Source organism: Triticum aestivum, chromosome 1B (genome assembly GCF_018294505.1).
Source record: "Triticum aestivum cultivar Chinese Spring chromosome 1B, IWGSC CS RefSeq v2.1, whole genome shotgun sequence".
Lineage (NCBI taxonomy): Eukaryota > Viridiplantae > Streptophyta > Magnoliopsida > Poales > Poaceae > Triticum > Triticum aestivum.
Genome location: NC_057795.1, coordinates 117,292,670 through 117,300,318, shown reverse-complemented (window position 1 = coordinate 117,300,318; position 7,649 = coordinate 117,292,670).

Here is a 7,649-nt window from a genome sequence, read left to right as displayed (position 1 = left end):
TTTAAGGACACCAAAACTGACACAACTTCTGCAAACGGACTCCGAATTCAACGAAACCAAGTTTGTTGGAAAGCTAGTAACAAGGGCTAACACAATCTTGATAGAAATAACAATAAGAAGGAAATTATAAAGGGCCCATAATAAAATGGTGAGAACTCTTCCTCGAATAAGACTGGTAAAACCTCCAACACCGAAAACGCAATAGAAGAAGCATGTAAACTCCGTTTTCTATGAACTTGAGCTTGTCAAGAAGATGACCATAAGCTCCAAATATCACAAGGAGAAAACCAAACAAGAACCAAGAAAGATGATGCTAGCATGCAATGGTTTGAGCTCTCTACGAACAATGCGATCAAGCTACTCACTTGAGAGCCCCCCTTGATAGTACGGCAATCGATCCTATAACCCGGTCTCCAAACTACCACCATGAGACCGGTAAAATAGAGAACCTATCAAGGGCAAACCTTTTCCTTTCACGAAGTCCACTTGAGCTAGATGATGATGATCTTGACTCCATCAAGTTGGACCACCTTTCGTGATTGCGTTGGCTCGATGAAGGCTAGTTGATTGCTCCCCCATACTCCACTATGGGTGAGTCACTCTTCGGCACACCTTCACAAGTCCATTGTCACCATAATGGACGGCAAGCTACAAGCATGATTTCTTCGTGATGCTCCACTTGAACTTGCACAACACAACCTTGATTTGATGTCATCCTCCATGGGTTGTATGTGATCTTCCTGTTGATGCAAGCCCATGGAAGCAAACCTAACCCCACATAGAACTCTCACAAAGACCATGAGTTAGTACACAAAATGCAATGGACAATGCTTACCAAACTGTGAGATCACTTGATCCCACTCAGTGTATCTTCTATGCTTTGTGTGATGATCAACTTGAATCACTCTCTGTACTTAGTCTTGATCAACCTTGACTCTTTCCAACTCTGTTCATTTGGATGATGTCTTGAAGGTAAACATGAATGATCACACAATTTTCTTCTTCAAGACATGCTTGCTATAAGGTCAACTCTCACATGACCAATCTTTGGATAATTCCTTAATAGCACCTTGGTCAACACATAAACTCCTTGAAACCAACACATGGACTTCAAGAAATTCCTATGGACAAATCCTTCAAATATAACTCAATGCAACCATGAGTCCATATAGAGAATGTCATCAAATACCAAAACCACACATGGGCGCACCGCATGTCCTTTCGCTACCCATACTCCACTCAGGTTAAGCTTGTTCTTACTTGTTGCATTCTGCATAACTGGATCCTCCAGTAGGGCTTTGATGAACACGTGCCTGAGGAGGAAGAGGTCAAGCCTGAAAATGTTGTTAGTTCCGACCATGGTGTGGAGGCATTTGACAATGTCGATTGGAAGAACAAAAGGTTGGAGTGGGCAGATGCAATATGGCTTAACAGATGTCAGTGCAGGATTTGAAGAAGAGGAAGAAGAAGAAGAAGAAGCAGCAGAAGCAGAAGAAGAGGAAGATCTAGTAGCAACAACACCGATGAACTATCCCCTATTTAGCCAAATGGCTCTTAATAATTTGAACTGTCATTTGATAGTAGTTAGGATGAACTGTCATTTGTTTAACTAGCTGGCACTACATGTTCAGATTGTGTGTGGTAAGCTCACCACTAGTTAGAAGTGGTGACAACACCTTATGCATAGGTTGCAATCAAACACCGGGTCAAAAATGATCGTCTCATGCAACTAAGGTACATGCAGGCAACCAAACTATGTGCATCTGGGGTCTTTTTGCCTGCATCCCCTCAAACCGGCTCACTAGAGGCAGACTCGCCGGGCTAGGCTCGATTGGCAATGTAACCAAACACACCTCCAGTGGTGGGCTGGTGCATGAGACCAAGCTTCCCCTTTGGCTTAGAAAGGTTTGTCTCCACTCATCATTCTGGCCCCCCGGTGGCTGTAGAAGTACCAGAATGGATGTGTGTTCGCCGGCATGCAACCCTCCGTGCTCCGCCTTGTCAAGGCAGAGACACGCCTATAGGTTGTGCTAGAGCAAGGGAATCATATGTTGTTACGTGAGGGATAGTCACATACTCACATGTGATGTGTTTTGAGCATCCCATTCATGTTCTGCTAATGCATTGTGAACTCACGGTCTCTATCATTCAATGACACACAATCTGTACATATTTACGAGAAAAAGAAATATCTCGCCTTAAATGAGGTGAATAGTATATGCGACAAGGTAGGCCACACTTACACATAGTGTAGGTAACCTATGTCTGGTTCCATTTTGATTGGTCCTATGTTAAAATATATTATCTATTCTAGAGGCAGGTGGTAGTCTTTTCTGTGCGCAGCTAAAGCCCCGATTAGTATAGTAAGTTGAATTGTGGTAATTATGTTGGGTTGAAGTGCTTTAAAATCTTTATTTAGTGTATAAACATATCAGAACATAAGATGGAGTATGAGAGGGCAATCATTAGTCAGGCGAATTTATCTACAATAAACTGGACTAATAGACAAGATTAACATGGGTGCGGCTTATGGTGTCTGGGCACCTAAAGCAGACGGTATTTTCAAAAAAAATAAAATCAAAACCTATATTTAGTATTTAAGAAAATCATTGAAAACTTGTATGTGTTCACTACGGATCCATAAAATTTTGTTTGAAAAAATTGCGATTAGTTTTTGAGTCAATTTTTTTTTTGTAATTACTAAGTTGTACAGAAAAAATTCCAGCCCAACAACAACAAAATTGGCCCATTTGAAAATACAAAATTGTCTTTTTCTTGTACGCCATGTATGAAAATAAAATGTTATGAAATTTTGCACATATATAGTATACATATGTGTGTGTTCACAAAAAAAGAATTTTTTTTTTGTGTTATAGAAAATGGTGTTTTTTTAAGAGTATGCCAATAGCGTACCATATTTTTATAGAAGGCAGAAGACAATTACAAAAGACTACAACTCGATGCGAACAACAAGTGTAGTACCAACACCACATCCGCGCTAATTCGAAGAAAAGCCTCCGCATACACTACAAACACAACACAAAAGAACATGTCCTGACCAGAGCAACAAGGTCGCGTCTCAACCAACACCGATCACACGAAGAGTACAAGAGTAGCAGCTTCAACCAGACTCCCCTTGCCGATGCACCAACCACCCTTGATTGCCGGAAGGAGATGGAGAGTGGGTGGAGGGACTCGGTTGGTCCCGAGAAAGCCACCTTCTTGGATTCATTGACGTAGGCGTACATTGCGCCCAAGAACCTCTACTCGGACCAGCGCCACGCACCGGAGGACCGCAACACCAAACCTCCAAGCCATGTCTCCATCCACGATGCTCCCAACAGAGGAACGCCGCCATGACGCCGCCATCACCAGTCCAAGACCTAGGCTTTCGCCCGGAGACAACAACTCAAGCAAGCAGGAGAGATGCCGACACATCCAAGCGACGCCTCCAAGGAGGGGAACGACACCCATGGGTGCCATCGCCGCCAACACCGGCCGAAGCCGGGCAGGATTTTCATCCGTAACGTCGGCCATCTCCTACCACTCGCAAAGAATTGAGGCCACATAGTCTGTGGTGGATCACACCACCACCGCCGCAGCGCCTTGCTATCGCAATCATAGCGACACAGAACACCAACACCCTGCACGCCGAGGACACGCAGTCCAGCTACCACCTCCCGCATGGTCGGGGACAAACAACTCCAACACTCCTTCCACAAACCAGCACGGGCAGGAGCTACTGATGCTGCAAGAAACGGCTATCACACCACTCCTGGTGGACAAGCCAGCAGCGGCCACATCCCTGGAGTAAGGATGGCAATTTTACCCATGGGTACAGGTACCCGCGGATATCATACCCGCATGGGTAGGATATGGGTACAATTTTATACCCATTGGTAGTACCCATACCCTACCCATTAAGTCATGAGTAGGGCACGGGTATAGCATTATACTCGTGGATATACCCATACCCTACCCATTTGTATTGACATGTTACTTGTCAGATGTTATTTCGTGAAATGTGTCATGAGCTTGTGTAACCATGCTAAAGTTATCTGTCAGTTTAAATTGAGATAATTGTTTTGTACTCGTATATATATTCTTGAGTTGAGATAAATGTTTTTTCTTATCAAATGTTCTATGAAAGAATGCAAAATTATCAATAACTTGTGTACCATTTGATCTACCCGTTGGGTACCCAATGGGTATGGGTACCAGTCGGGTATGGGTACGGGTAAAGTTTCATACTCATGGGTACGGGTATGGGTAGATTTTTGTACCCATTAACTATGGTATGGGTATGGTCTTGCTCTACCCGCCCCATACCCTACCCATTGCCATCCTTACCCTGGAGCCCATGGTCGGGGAGCCACCACGACGCACATCCAGCGTGCACCACCGCACGATGCTCCCCGCAACCAAGCTGCTGACCTGAGCGCAAGCGCCCCAAAACCAGCCCGCGCCGCCACCATCCGCTCCCACAGCCGCACCTGCAGTTCCTCGCTGGGGTCGGTAGGGTGCAGACCACACACAACGGTCGCCGCGGAAAATCCCGGCCGCTGCTTGCGGGACCACTCCTGGCCCAGATCTGCCGCCTCCCTGGTCGAGGCGCGTCTCCCCTCTGACATCCACTGACGGCTCGAAGCAGGTCGCCATGGACCAGCATCCCGCGTTGATCCCGCGGCCATGCTCCGCCTCTTCGAATGTACCTCGTCGCGCGCCGCCTCACCGGAGGAAATCACCGCGCCGCTCACTTCACGCCTCTCCCCCGCACGAGGGAGGCCTGCCGGAGCGCGCTGAACTCGACCACCGCCTTTGACGGCCGGGCGCTGCTACCGCCGCCGCCGCCGGCGGCGGCGGCCAAGGGAGCAGGGAGAGGGGGGCTCAGGGGGGCTAGGGTTTTGCCTCCAGAGCCGCCCGCGCGAGCGGCTCGGGAGGGAAGGTGCACGCAACCTGTTTAATTATTTTTTTGCGAATACGAAAAGCTTGCGTATCATTGCATTGATAGAAGGAATAGAAATGATACAAACAGGGATACAACACATTACACGAACGCAGACATGCATGAACATGGTGCTCATAGCAGAAAGATGAGGGATGCTCGGCCCGAACAGAGGATACATCACTGCTAACCTACCAAACCCGGACCAAGAGCGGCAACGCCGAACCAACAAGAGCACCAATATCTCGACAACCAAAACCGGGGACACCGCGAGCGAGCAAGATAGCACCTTCAGGAAGGAGGACGGCGTCGAGACGCCGCCACCATCCGGTCTGGATGAACCAGACCTAGGGTTTTCCCTAAGCTCGAAGAAGGGCGCAGCCGAGGGCCTTGACAGCGCCTCCAAGAAGGAAACGACATCCGCAGACGCTGCCGATGCTGGCCGAGCAGGGATTCCTCCCTGGCCTGAGGTTGAGCAATCCCATAGCCACCGTATCTGGAAACGAAGATGAAGAAGCCAACGCCAGTCGGAGCCACCATGTCGGAAGGGGGTTAGCGGGGTTGCATCTGCCGTCGGAGGGTGGAACCGCCTCCGAACCCACGAGCATTGGACCTGGCCAAAGGAGGGATTTGAGGCATACAAGGTAGGGCAGGTGACGAAGCAAACCACGAGGGGGGTGGGGCGACGGCGATTGGCAACACCGACAAGGTAGGACTGGAGGTACGTAGATCCTAGTTGCCGTGGCCATAGTCGTCGAGACATCGGAGACCCAAGCGAACTGGAAGGAACGCAGTTGCTGGGTCGCCGAGGCCGGAGCAGCCCGGCAGAGGACGCCAGCAGCCATGGACACCGGAGGGACACGGGTCCAAGGTCGTCGGGGCCGGAGCAGCGCCAACAAGTACCCTCTTTGAGGGCTTCGTGACTGCCACTAGCACTGTAGACTCGTCGCCACTGCGAAAGCCGTCGCCGTGGCTCAGGGGAGAGGACGAGCCGCCAGTGACGCGCGCGGGGGGGGGGCTTGCAGGCAGGCCGGCCGCGGACACCCCCGTGACCGGCCGCAGATCCCGTGCCCAACCAAGGACAGCAGCACCTGCAGGGCTGGGGTGCACAGGGATGGGGAGGGAGGACTGCAGAGAGGCCTTCTTAAGCCGCTTCGATGGGCTCTGCTTCTGGTGCCTCAGCTCCAGCCACCGTAGGATAGAATGCCGCGACCCGCTGCGCTGCATCATCTACAAAGAGCCGGGGCATTTCGGCTGCGAGTGCCCGCGCAATCCCAAGCGCAAGGGGGGCGCCGACCGCTCGGCCCGTCCTCCCCAGCGCGGCCCCGTTCACGAATGGCTGTGCTTCCCCTCGTTGTCTCCCCCGCCCCCGTCACCCCCGCCGCCGCCGCCTGTCATGGCTGCCCTGGACCGCGAGGCATTCCACACCGACGCATCGCGACGCCCCAGATCGAGCTTCAAGATGGTGATCAGCATGCCGGCCATCGAGCAGCAGGAGTTCCTTCTCCGCAAGCCTGTCGTGCTGCTCACGGCTGCAACGGCACGCCACGCGGCCAACCCCATGTCAGTGGGTAGGGACATCGAGGAGCAGCTTCGCTCCCCGCCCCACCTGCTGCGCGTGACCAGCCACGACCCGGAGGACTTCTTTGTCTACTTCGAGCTCCCGGCGCACAAGGAGAACGCAGTTCGCCGTGGGTTCATCATGGTCGACGACATCGAGTTCAAGATCAAGGGGGCGCGCGAGGATGACCATGACGTCTCGGACGACTGCAAGCTGCACGTCCGCGTCGTCCTCGAGAAGATGCCGATGCAGCTGTGGTCTCTCGAGGGCGCGGGCGAGGTGCTCGGCGACCTCTGCATCATCGACAGGCTTGACACTCGCACCCACGAGCGCGGTCACACCAGGACCTTTGCTTGTTGGGTGTGGGTCAGGGACGTCGCCCAGATTCCCACCAAGCGCACGATCTGGAGGGCGACGCGGGGAGCCGGTAGGGTGGAGGCCATGCTCGGCTTCTCGCCGCCCAGCCGTGAGGTGGCGCCCCCTCCAAGAGTCATGCTGCAGGAGATGCTCGTGCACGTGGATCGCATTGAGGACTGGACTCCGCCGTCGCCGCGCTCGTCCCGCTTGTGCCAGAGCGGGCTCCCCTCCTCCGAGTCCGACGAAGAGCGCGCCCCCTTCCCCGCGATCTACCCGGGGGTCTCGACCAGGCATGTTAAAGACGGGCAAGGCCGGCGCCAGCAGCCCGCGGTGGCCTCCACCGGTTGCCAGGGGCTGCAGCTGGGTGGTCGCCGTCGGGACCGCGACGATCATGACCAAGATGAAGGCCGGGGCGGGAGCCGTACATGAAAGGACACGCTCCTCGGCCGCAGCACCGGGCATAGCGAGGTCGGGTCTGTCAGAAAGACGCCTGCGGAGCCGCGGCGCCGCAGCAGAACGCCGGCGAGCCGTCGTCAGGACCTGGGCTGCCGGGGGTGGGAGGCCATCATCCGCGCCACCCCGCCGCTTCCGCTTCACCGCTCGCCCACCCCTCCACCGCCGCCACCCCCCATGGTGCAGCCTGACCCGGTCGCCGACTTCTTCAGCTGCACCAACAACGACACTGCGCTTTAGCCCCCACCGAGCGTCGATCGCATGCAGATTGCGCTCGAGGCAGAGATCCGGGACAAGCTGGCGGCACCACTAGAGTTCGCGGGTGGGGAGGTT